The following is a 13460-nucleotide window of genomic DNA, read 5'->3' as shown; positions in this document are numbered from 1 at the left end:
GGAGAGGCGGAGAATACGGGAAAATCACCCCCCCCCCCCCCCGCAAAAGCAGCTGGAGAGAAAGTAGAAAAGTGGAAACAGTCTCAGGGACTGAACTAAAAAGGGAAAAAGGAGAAAGGAGAGAGTTTAAATTCCATTAAGACTGTAAACAGGGGGAGTGCAGAGTCTGAAACTCCGCAGCACAATACCTGGTGGTGCTCTGGTGGGAAGGGCGAATCCCAGCAGCAGAGTGCAGTCGGGGGTCTTCAGGCCAAATGGGGAGAGGCGGTTCCCCTGCTGGGAGGACACCTGGTAGAGGCTTTGTGGGTCCCCGAAAGGCAAGGCCCCGGTGGACCCAGGAGAACAACCACATTCACTGGTGCTGGAACAAAGTCGTTAAGGGTGAAACCTGGTGCCAGATATGTGTTGAGATTTTCCATAATCCCTGAAACACTGCTGCTACACTATCTCGCAAACTTTTTCTGGACCCGGCTGAAACCCGGTTGCAGTCTCTGGGCACCGGTAGCAGCACGGTCCTGCAAACATTCCTGAGTGCGGCCGGCACCCAGCCATTGCTCCGTGAGACCCTCCTGCAGAGGGGCAGAATGGGTCAAAGCCGCAGTCCCTCAGAAGTAAGGAGCCGGGAAAAATAGCCGCATCTGAGACAAAACTCGGGAGGGAGGTGCTGCCTGGGGCTTGGTCACAGAATGTGTAAAAGCGGGAAGTGGACAGAAGCCGAAGACAAAGGACGGGTGCATGATTGCTGATCCAGGGGACAAAGTTCCCATACTAGACAACGGGTAGCTGGGTAACACCATTGTCTTACTCCCGCACATGCGCGTATGCACACACAAGCACCACAACCATCCACCCCAGTAAGCTAAGCAGCGCCATCTAGTGGAGAACGGAGCCATTACACTAGCCCAACTAGGCCAACCTTGCTCTTCAGGAACACAAGTCTCTCCACCTGCTTAGTTTATGGACTATAAAGTGCTTCATAGTTTTACTCCCAGGGGAAAATGAAGTAATTTCAGTTGTATTTCAGTCTGTTGGCTGGTCTGTCTATTCACTTGTCTTTTTTTTCTTTTTTATCTTTTTCATTTTGTTTCTTTTCATGAATGCAGAAAGAGAAAAAATTCATTTTTATTTTCAATTTTTATTAAAAATATTTTTCTTTAATTTTTTTCTACTATATTTTTTACTGTTGTGAAAACTTTTTCAAATTCTATTTTACTTCCATCATTTCATTTTAGTCTACTTCAGTGCATTCATTTTTTTCAAATATGAAACGATTTCCTTTTTTTTTCTTGCCCCTTTTTTCTCTAATCTATCAAGCCCCTTTCAACACCCAGACCAAAACACACCTAGGATCTAGCATCATTTATTCGATTTTGTGTGTGTGTGTGTGTTTGTTTCTAATTTATTTATAATTTTTTTATTTTAATATTTTTTAATTTTAATTTTTTTACCGCATTAATTCCTTTTCTCCCTTCAAAATGACAAAATGAAGGAATTCACCCCAAATAGAAGAGTAGGAAGAAACGACATCCAGGGATTTAACCAACACAGATACTATAAAGATGTCTGAAGCAGAATTTAGAATGACAATAATAAGAATACTAGCTGAAGTCGAAAATAGATTAGAATCCATTTCTGTGGAGATAAAAGTAGTAAAAGCTAGTCAGGATGAAATAAAAAATGCTGTGACTGAGCTGCAATTTCAAATGGAGGTCACGGAGGCAAGGATGGATGAGGCAGAACACAGAATCGGTGATACAGAGGACAAACTTGTGGAGAATAATGAAGCAGAAAAAAAGAGGGAGATTAAGGCAAAAGAGCACTATTTAAGAATTAGAGAAATCAGTGACTCATTTAAAAGGAACAACATCAGAACCATAGGAGTCCCAGAAGAGGAAGAGAGAGAAATAGGGGTAGAAGTGTTATGTGAGCAAATCATAGCAGAAAACTTTCCTAACCCAGGGGAAGACACAGACATCAAAATCCAGGAAGCACAGAGGACTCCCATTAGATTCAACAAAAACCAACCACCAACAAGGCATGTCATAGTCAAATTCACAAAATACCGAGGCAAGGAGAGAATCTGAAAGCAGCAAGGGAAAAAAAGTCCCTAACCTACAAGGGAAGACAGATCAGGTTTGCAGCACACCTATCCACAGAAACTTGGCAGGCCAGAAAGGAGTGGCAGGATATATTCAGTGTGCTGAATCAGAAAAATATGCAGCCAAGAGTTCTTTATCCAGCAAGGCTGTCATTCAAAATAGACAGAGAGATGAACAGTTTCCCGGACAAACAAAAACTAAAGGAGTTTGTGACCGCTAAACCAGCCCTGCAAGAAATTTTAAGGGGGACTCTCTGAGGGGAGAAAAGATGAAAACACATGTGCGTGCACACACACACAACACACAAATAAAAAAAAAAAGCAACAAAGACTAGAAAGGACCAGAGAATACCACCAGAAACTCCAACTCTACAAGCAACATAATGGCAATAAATTAATATCTTTCAGTACTCACTCTAAATGTCAATGGACTAAATGCTCCAATCAAAAGACATAGGGTAACAGAATGCATAAGAAAACAAGATGCATCTATATGCTGTTTACAAGAGACTCACTTTAGACCTAAAGACACCTTCAGATTGAAAGTAAGGGGATGGAGAACCAATAAAAGAAAGCCAGAGTAGCCATACTTATATCAGACAATCAGGACTTTAAAATAAAGACTGTATCAAGAGATGCAGAAAGGCATTATATCATAATTAAGGGGTCTATCCACCAATAATACCTAATTGTAAACATTTATGCCCAAATGTGGAAGCACTCAAATATATAAATCAATTAATCACAAACATAAAGAAACTCATTGATAGTAATACCTTAATAGTAGGGGACTGCAACACCCCACTCACAGCAATGGACAGATCATCTAATCAAAAAATCAACAAGGAAAAACAAGGAAACAATGACTTTGAATGACACTGGACCAGATGGACTTAACAGATATATTCAGAACATTTCATCCTAAACCAGCAGAATATACATCCTTCTCCAGTGCACATGGAACGTTCTCCAGAAAACACCACATACTGGGACACAAATCAGCCCTCAACAAGTACATAATGATAGAGATCATACTGTGAATATTTTCAGACCACAATGCTATGAAACTCGAAATCAACTACAAGAAAAAAATTTTTAAAGTAACAAATACTTGGAGACTAAAGAGCATCCCACTAAAGAATAAATGGGCTAAATAAGAAGTTAAAGATGAAATTAAAAAGTTCATGGAAGCCAATTAAAACCATAACACCACAACCCAAAACCTCTGGGATGCAGCAAAGGCATCCATAAGAGGAAAGTATATAGCAAGCCAGGCCTTCCTAAAGAAGGAAGAAAGATCTCAGATATACAACCTAACCTTACACCTTAAGGAGCTGGAAAAAGAACAGCCAATGAAACCCATAACCAGCAGAAGACAGGAAATAATAAAGATTAGAGCAGAGATTAATGCTATTGAAACCAAAAGAACAGTAGAACAGATCAATGAAACCAGAAGCTAGTCCTTTGAAAGAATTAACAAAATTGATAAACCACTAGCCAGTTTGATCAAGAAGAAAAAGGAAAGGACCCAAATAAATAAAATCAAGAATGAAAGAGGAGAGATCACAACCAACACAACAGAAATAAAAACAATAATAAGAGAATATTATGAGCAATTATATGCCAATAGAATGGGTATCTGGAAGAAATGGACAAATTTCTAGAAGCATATACACTACTAAAACTGAAACAGGAAGATAAAGAAAATTTGAACAGACCCATAACCAGTAAGGAAATTGAATTAGTAATCAAAAATCTCCTAAAAAATAAGAGTCCAAGGCCAGATGGCTTTCCAGGGGAATTCTACCAAACATTTAAGGAAGAGTTAACACCTATTCTCTCGAAGCTGTTCCAAAAAATAGAAATGGAAGGAAAACTTCCAAACTCTTACTAGGAAGCCAGCATTACCTTGATTCCAAAACCAGACAGAGACCCCACTAAAAAGGAGAACTATAGACTAATTTCCCTGATGAACATGGATGCAAAAATCCTCAACAAGATACTAGCCTACCAGATCCAACAATACATTAAAAGAATTATTCACCACGACCAAGTGGAATTTATACCTGGGATGCAGGGCTGGTTCAATACCCACAAAACAATCAATGTGATTCACCACATCAATAAAAGAAAGGACAAGAACTGTATGATCCTCTCAATAGATGCAGAGAAAGCATTTGACAAAATACAGCATCATTTCTTGATAAAAAAAAACCCTCAAGAAAATAGGGTTAGAAGAATTATACCTCAAGATCATAAAAGCCATATATGAAAGACCCAACACTAATATCATCCTCAATGGGGAAAAACTGAGAGCTATCCCCCTAAGGTCAGGAACAAGACAGGGATGTCCACTCTTGCCATTGTTATTCAGCATAGTATTGGAAGTCTTAGCCTCTGCAATCAGACAACACAAAGAAATAAAAGGCATCCAAATCGGCCAGGAAGAGGTCAAACTTTTACTCTTCACAGATGATGTGAAACTCTATATGGAAAATCCAAAAGATTCCACCAAAAAACTGCTAGAACTGATTCATGAATTCAGCAAAGTTGCAGGATATAATATCAATGCACAGAAATCGGTTGCATTCCTATACACCAATAATGAAGCAACAAAAGGAGAAATCAAGGAATCAATCCCATTTACAATTGCACCAAAAACCATAAAATACCTAGGAATAAATCTAACCAAAGAGGTGAAAAATATATATTAAAAACTATAGAAAGCTTATGAAGAAATTGAAGAAGACACAAAAAAAAAATGGAAAAAGATTCCATACTCCTGGATAGAAAGAACAAATATTGTTAAAATGTCAATACTACCCCAAGAAATCTACATATTCAATGCAATCCCTATCAAAGTAACACCAGCATTCTTCACAGAGCTAGAACAAATAATCCTAAAATTTGTATGGAACCAGAAAAGACCCTGAATAGCCGAAGCAATCTTGAAAAAGAAAACCAAAGCAGGAGGCATCACAATCCCGGACTTCAAGCTATACTACAAAGCTGTAATCATCAAGACAGTATAGTACTGGCACAATAACAGACACTCAGATCAATGGAACAGAATAGAGAACCCAGAAATGGACCCACAAACGTATGGCCAACTCATCTTTGACAAAGAAGGAAAGAATATCCAATGGAATAAAGGCAGTCTCTTCAGAAAGTGGTGCTGAGAAAACTGGACAGCGACATGCAGAAGAATGAACCTGGACCACTCTCTTACACCATACACAAAAATAAACTCAAAATGGATGAAAGACCTCAATGTAAGACAAGAAGCCATCAAAATCCTTGAGGAGAAAGCAGTCAAAAACCTCTTTGATCTTGGCTGCAGCAACTTCTTACTCAACACGTCTCTGGAGGCAAGGGAAACAAAAGCAAAAATGAACTACTGGGACCTCACCAAAATAAAAAGCTTCTGCACAGTGAAGGAAACAATCAGCAAAACTAAAAGGCAACCAACAGAATGGGAGAAGATATTTGCAAATGACGTATCAGATAAAGGGTTAGTATACAAAATCTATAAAGAAATTATCAAACTCAACACCCAAAAAAAACAAATAATCCAGTGAATAAATGGGCAAAAGACATGCATAGACACTTCTCCAAAGAAGATATCCAGATGGCCAATGGACACATGAAAAAATCCTCAACATAACTCATCATCAGGGAAATACAAATCAAAACCACAATGAGATACCACCTCACACCTGTCAGAATGACTAACATTAACATCTCAGGCAACAACAGAGGTTGGTGAGGATGTGGAGAAAGAGGATCTCTTTTGCATTGCTGGTGGGAATGCAAGCTGGTGCAGCCACTATGGAAAACGGTCTGGAGGTTCCTCAAAAAATTGAAAATAGAATTACCCTATGACCCAGAAATTGCACTACTAGGTATTTATCCAAGGGATACAGGTATGTTGTTTCAAAGGGACACATGCACCCCAATGTTTACAGCAGCACTATCAACAATAGCCGAAGTATGGAAAGAGCCCAGATGTCCATTGATGGATGAATGGATAATGAAGATGTGTGATATATGTGTATACACACACACACACACACACACACACACACACACTATGGAGTATTACTCAGCAATCATAAAGAAAGAAATCTTGTCATTTACAACTACATGGATTGAACTAAAGGGTATTATGCTAAGCGAAATTAGTCAGAGAAAGACAAACATCATATGACTTCACTCATGTGAGGACTTTAATACACAGAACAGATGAACATAAGGGAAGGGAAGCAAAAATAATATAAAAACAGGGAGTGGGACAAAACATAAGAGACTCTTAACAATGGAGAACAAACAGAGGGTTACTGGAGGGGTTGTGGGAGGGGGGATGGGCTAAATGGGTAAGGGGCAATAAGGAAACTACTCCTGAAATCATTGTTGCACTGTATTGCTAACTTATTTGGATGTACATTAAAGAAATAAAATTAATAAAAAAAAATAAGGCAAAACTCAGAGGGTCTTGAGTATACACAAGTATTTTTTTAAGTCTATAATTTTTATGTGCTTAGAAACAGGGTTATGATGGCCACCAGCCCTTAGCTTATGAGCACTTTCTCCTTGCCTTTCTTCAATGATCTTCTTACAACCGGTAGTTTTATTTTAAAATTCTGAGTTCATGGCCTTTTTTTCACAGTAGAATATGTCCTTTTTTATCCATCTTGCCTAGAATTTGGTGAAGCATTTTAATTTGAAGATTTGAGTCTTCTGCTCAGATAAACTTCCTTCTACTACTTAATGTCTTCCTCTTCTCCATCTGTTCTTTTTTTTTTTTTTTTTTTTGTCTAGCACTCCTGTTATTCACACAGAAAGTCCACTGGATGGGGTGCCTGGGTGGGTCAGTTGGTTAAGCATCTGACTGTTGATTTCAGCTCAGGTCATGATCTCATGGTTCAGTGAGATCAAGGCCTGTATTAAGCCCTGCATCGGGCTTCGTACTGACAGCACACAGCCTGCTTAAGAGTCTCTCTCTCCCTCTCTCTCTGCCCCTCCCGTCCTCAAAAGTAAATATTTTTTTTTAAAGTCTATTGGGTCTGTTATCCAAATATATTATCTTGCCCATTTTTATATCATTGGTTTTAACAGAGATTCTGTGCTCTTTCCATTTGTCTGCTGGTTTGTTTGTTTGCAAATCATCATCCATTTTTATAGATGCGGCAAAGGTGTGTGTGTGTGTGTGTGTGGGTGTGTGTGTGTGTGTGTGTGTATGTGCATGCTATGCTTAAATATCCTTAATTGTTCTTACAATTTTGTTTATTGGGAAATGGGGTGCATTTTTGTTCAAGATCAAGTTCAAAGTCTAACTTAGCTCTGTCAATATTTAAATAACATTTTTATACCATTTTGTATCTCTCCCAGAAAAACACTTCAGATATCAAATAATACTATTTATATTAATTGGCTGATTTGTACTAATTGGCTGATTTTTAAGCTCTACCTAGCTGATTGGTTTTAGGAAGTTTTTGTTATTCTTTGTTCTTATCTAAGTCTGAAAGACTGGTCTATAATTTTTAACTGCAATTTCAGGCAGTTTGGGGAAAGCAGAGATATTTTCAGGCTTCCCAAGCCCTTGTTTCCACAGTCTTTAATTGTTTATTGCATAAGATAGGAGAGCTCTGCTGACCTAAGAGAGGACTTCTACAATAGCTTTGTTTTGTTAGAAGCCTCTTATTTTGTGTATCTCTTGATTCTCTTCATTCTATGTTCTGACACCCCTTTGGTTCGCTGTTGATTTTGTTTGTCTATTCCCTGGGGGGTGAAGTTTCAGTTGCTGAGGTACCTTGGGTAGCAACAATCTTGAAAATGAAGGGGAAAACAGCAATCTGGCAAAAATACATCAGAGATTTGCCAGATGGTGAACAGATACTCCCCCTGATTAGAGCCTGAACAAAGCTTCTTTTTTCCTCAGTCTTTTCAGCAGTCAATGCTTGATGTTCTAGACCAGTGTCAGAAGGAACTCAATGCATCTGCTTAGCATTCCTGCACCTCATGGGGGACCAGCGAGACCCACTGTCATCTCAGGAATGCTCAGTCAGGAAGATAAATTCCCTGGGAATTCACAAGTCTCTGCAAACCAGTAGTTCTCAAATCCTTACCCCTTGGGTCTCTGCCAACTGCCTCCAAACTTTCATCCAACACAAAGGAGGGAGATTCTCTATCAGCTTTTTTTTCTCCAAGGTCTTACATCATCCAGTTAAACAGCAGACCTGGTTACTACTCAGCTCAGGACAAGTCCTATAGTTTGGTTAGAGATGTAGGATAAAAGGTGCCTGGCTGGCTGGCTCAGTTGGCAGAGCATTTGACTCTTGATCTCAGGGTCATGAGTTCAAACCTCATGTTAGGCAAGGAGCCTACATTAAAAAAAAAGAGTGGCCCCTGGGTGGCGCTGACTTTGGCTCAGGTCATGATCTCACGGCTCATGAGTTCAAGCCCCATGTTGGGCTCTGTGCTGACATCTCAGCACCTGGAGACTGCTTTGGATTCTGTCTCCCTCACTCTCTGACCTTCCACTGCTCATGCTCTGTCGCTCTGTCTCTCTGTCTCTCTGTGTCTCTGTCTCTCTCAAATATAAATAAACATTTAAAAAGTTTTTAATTTAAAAAAAAAGATGTATGATGAAATCAGGAGGGACACACTCAAGCAACCATCTTCCCACTTAAATAAGGTATAAAGGTGTGATTCCATGTACTTGACAATTTGGTAATGTTACATTTGTCTTTTGAAGATAAAAAGTAAACTCTTAAGAGCTGATACTTCTCATTTTGTTCTTTATAACCCTCATATCTTGAGAAAGCGCATGTTTAAGTGATGTTTGTTCAGTGGATAAATGAATAAATAATTGAATAAATGAACAAATGAGTAAAATCAGTCTCAAAAAAGCAAGGGAATTTTTATTATTTATCCTGTTACTCATTTATTCAATAATAATTTGTGGAGCAATTGTTATGCACCAGATCTATAAATCTGTAAATACAAAGTCATATAAGACAAAGTCCTTGACCTCAAGGGGAAAAAATATCTATCTATTGCCTATCTGTCTATCTATCTATCTATCCATCCATCCATCTATATCAACCAGGAATATAGCTAGTGGATCAGTGATAGACTAAAGTGTGAAGAGAGCTAGAATGGTAGCATACACAGAGTGTCATAAATAAGAGAGAGGAACCTAAATAAAATTCAAGGAAAACTTGCCAGAAAAAAAATGCATTAAAAAAGCATACAATTAGGCAAAGAGTGATTTAAGACTCAACTCTATTGAAATAAAGCCAACACTCTTTCCCCTGGAGAGTACTTTGTTTATGAAATGAAAGATTAGAAGTCTGCTCAATCAATTCTTCTTCTTTTTGAAGATAGAAGTTATTTGTGTGTGTGTGGGGGGGGGTGTTTACATGTATGTGAGTTGGTGGGATAGGTCAGCTGGAGAGAGTAGCAAATGAGGGGAGTTCACAAACTCACGAACTGTCAGATCTCTCTAACCTGTACCTTATTTCCTAAATCACCCACCTCTATCTTGTCTACTCCTAAACCTATGTTCTGTCCATTTGGGGGTCACAGAATCCAGTCTTTTCTAAATAATAACCTTAGCTCTTATCGTGGTCTTATTTCAATGTGTATTCACCAGAAATCTCTCAGAATAATATCTACCCCAGTGTTGTCCAACCAAAATGAGAGCAGCTATGGGAGCCTCCAACCAGTACATCTTGTCCTTGTTAACCAGACATTGACACTTCCTGTAGGAGACCTCATTTGACAATAAGTACTGATCTTCCAGGCCCACTTTTGGACAAAGTCCTTTTTGGGGGAGTGCCCATGGGTAATCCAGGTCTTGAATTTAATTCGTACTTAGTCTTTCACTATTTCAGTATCTTTGGAAAAGTATTTTAGTTTTCTGCATCTCTTTACTCACCTACTAAAAGATATAATACCAACTCTGTGGAGTTATTTTGAGGATGACATTTTGAGGTGACATTTTGACACTTAGGGGCACTTAAGAAAAATTAGAAGAAAGTTAAATCTTCTTAATATTCTTTAAAATTGTTAAGGAATTTACATTAACAGGGGCTTTTCCATAAATTATCCAATTTTGCTTTTGCAATGGCCCTCTGGGTTAGGTATTATCACTGAGGAAGCTGAAATTTTGGCCAAGGGAGCTGAGGTTCAAACATAGATCTTGTAACTTCAAATACTGATTTTTTACAAACAACTCCAAATGCTTCCTCTGAAAATTAAGTCATAAAAGCACAGAGAAATGAATGTTTCATGGTGGAATTTCAAGCATTAGTAAAAAGATTGTGGGAGAGATTTTGGCACCACATCGCCAGCAGCTTACCCCAGCATTGAGTGAATTCCATCAGACGTAGGGAAGAGGGTCTTAGACATGAGCATTCTGCCACAGCTGCCTGAATCATGAAGACTGTGGGAATATTTTAACCTCCAGCATCTAGAATTTGTATATAATCCTCATAAGAACCCATTTATAGCAATAAAAAAAAATCAGAATTTATTATCCTTCAAATTTTGTCCATTTCCTGATTTCCATATATGCATTAGATTAAATGATGTATGATGTGGAAGACACTTTTCTGGTCACGAGGGAAATCAGTACTTACCTTGAAAAGGAGCCATTCTTGCATTCTCTTTTCTATACATGGTATAATTTCAAGAACCAGAGCAATATTGGTCAGTAAAAATAAATAAAACCCAAACAAATGCCTGATCTGTTCCCCTGGTCAAGTTTACATATCTCTGCTCCAAAGCATTGAACTAGGCTGAGACTTGCATCTTGCTTAATTGATTTTTTATGAAAACCCATTGAGTGCCTGCAGGTCATAATCTCACTGTTCGTGAGTTTGAGCCCCGAGTTGGACCAGAGCTGACAGAGTGGAGCCTGCTTGGGATTCTTTCTCTCCATCTCTCTCTGCTTCTTCCCTGTGCTCTCTCTCTCTCTCTCTCTCTCTCTCTCTCTCTCTAAATAAAAAAATAAAGAAAGAAAAAATAATGTAAATTACACACACACACACACACACACACACACACACACACGGGAGCACCTGGCATGATATCCAGCACTCAGGCAGTTAGTTCTGGAGACAAAAGTTTCAAGTCCCATCTTATTTCTGTCTTTCAGTAATTAAAGCTCCCATCTACTCCAAAGAGTTTGTTTGGATATGAAAGTCAATACGTTTTTAAAAAAAAATTTATTCTTGGGGCACCTGGGTTGCTCAGTTGGTTAAGTATCTCACTTTAGCTCAGGTCATGATCTCACAGCTGGTGGGTCCGAGCTCCATGTTGGGCTCTTTGCTGACAATTCAGAGCCTGGAGCCTGCTTAGGATTCTGTGTCTCTGCCTTGCTCTGCCTTGCTCTGCCCCTCCCTGGTGCTCTCTCTCTCTCAAAAATAAATAAACATTTAAAAAATTAAAAATTAAAAAAAAAGATTTATTCTAAAAAGCCTAGCTGATATTTTTGTCAATTTTTCATCAACATAACTCTGAATGTTCGCTTTCTGCACATTTTATTTTATTATCCTCCTGAAATGAAATCTATTAAAGTAGGACCAAATGTCCTCAGAAAATATTTGGATATTTTGCTCTCTACCTCCTTGAAATAAAGAGACTTCTGTAAGTTTTTGAAATATTTTTATTTTGAAACAATCTGAAGCTTTCAGAAAAAGAAGTACAGTACAAAAAACTGTCTTTTCTGGAACCATCTAAGTTTCTGACTTCGTTGTCCCTGTATAGTTCCTATAAACAAATATTCTCTAAACCAAACCACAACCATCAAAACTAGGGAAATAGCTTTGCTAAATTATGACCATTGTCAGCTTGAGCTCCTGTACCAAAATACACCAGGCAGCTTAAACAACAGAAGTTTATTTTCTCACAGTTCTGGAAGCAGGAAAGTCCAAGATCGAAGTGTCAGCCTATCTGGTTCCTGGTGAACATTCTCTTCCTGTATTATAGATGTCTGCCTTCTCTCTGTGTCCTCACATGGCTTTTCCTAGGTGTGGGGAGAGAGAGAGAGAGAGAGAGAGAGAGAGAGAGAGAGATCCCTTTCTCTTCTTTTAGGGTCACCATTCCTATCAGATTAGGACCCTGACTTTTGACCTCATGTAACCTTAACCATCTGCTAAAAGCCCTATCTCCAAATACAGTCACATTGGGGGTTAGGGCTTCAACATATAAATTTGGTGTCAGGGTTCGGGGGATACACATAGCAACTATCAAATCCTGAACCCTCCCCATTCAAGTTTCACCAAATGTCCTAATGATATCCTTTGTAGCAAAAGAATGCAGCTCAGAATCACATTTTGCATTTACTTGTTATTTCTGTCTAATCCCTCTATCTGTAAGAGTTCCTCAGTCTGACTTTCATGACCTTACCGCTTTTGAAAATTATAGGCCATTTTTTTTGTAGAATGCCCCCAATTCGGGTCTGCCTGAGGTTTCCTAATGGCTAGATTCAAGTTATACAACTTTTACAGCAGTATTACAAAAGTGAACTTACATACACTCATTTCATCCCATCAGGTAGAACTTGTTTTTGAGCTTGCTCTATTGCCAATGATCATTTGATCACTGATGAAGGTGGTACCTCTTTCTCCATTTTAAAGTTTCTTGTTCTTACTTCTGTCATTAATATTGTTTTGTAGGAAAACAATGTGATATGCCCCATTCCTCCTCAGTCTTTTAATTTTTATTTATTTATGTCAATAGAGACTCATGAATTCTTATTTTATTCAACTGTTTACATTATAGTTATTACTTGTTGTAATGGTAAAATTGTCCCAGATTTGGCAGGTGGAAGACTACTCAGGCTGGTTCCTATGTCCTTCTGATGTGGTGCTTATCTTGTACTTGTCTGGTTCCAGCTCTTCAACCAGTCTTTTCTCCAAATCCTGGTTCCTTTTAGTGGTACAGAGAGTCCCCAGCTTATGATGGTTTGACTTATGATTTTTCAATTTTATTTTATTTATTAAAAAAATTTTTTTACATTTATTTATTTTTGATAGGCAGAGAGAGACAGATCACAAGTCGGGGAGGGGCATAGAGAGAAGGAGACACAGAATCCGAAGCAGGCTCCGGGCTCTGAGCTGATAGCACAGAGCCCGACATGGGGTTCAAACTCACAAACCGCGAGATCACGACCTAAGCCGAAGCCAGGCGCTCAACCAACTGAGCCACCCAGGCGCCCCTGATTTTTCAATTTTAAATGGTGTGAAAACAATACACAGTCAGTAGAAACCATACTTTGACTTTGGAAATATGATCTTTCTGGAGCTAGTGATACACAGTCTGATCACCTCTCCTCATGCTGGGTAGCTACAGCACA

The 13460-nt window shown here is 38.7% G+C and overlaps 1 protein-coding gene across 2 annotated transcripts in view; it reads right to left on the bottom strand.

Annotated features, from left to right (window-relative positions):
• CB2H6orf141 (chromosome B2 C6orf141 homolog) overlaps positions 1 to 13460 on the bottom strand; it is a 368368-nt gene that overhangs the window by 321000 nt on the left and 33908 nt on the right. The gene's annotated exons all lie outside the window — the stretch shown is intronic.

The sequence above is a fragment of the Prionailurus viverrinus genome, chromosome B2 (assembly GCF_022837055.1).
Source record: "Prionailurus viverrinus isolate Anna chromosome B2, UM_Priviv_1.0, whole genome shotgun sequence".
In the NCBI taxonomy this organism is placed as follows: Eukaryota; Metazoa; Chordata; class Mammalia; order Carnivora; family Felidae; genus Prionailurus; species Prionailurus viverrinus.
Note: the sequence above shows the minus strand (reverse complement) of the source record. Positions and strands in the feature narration are given on the sequence as shown.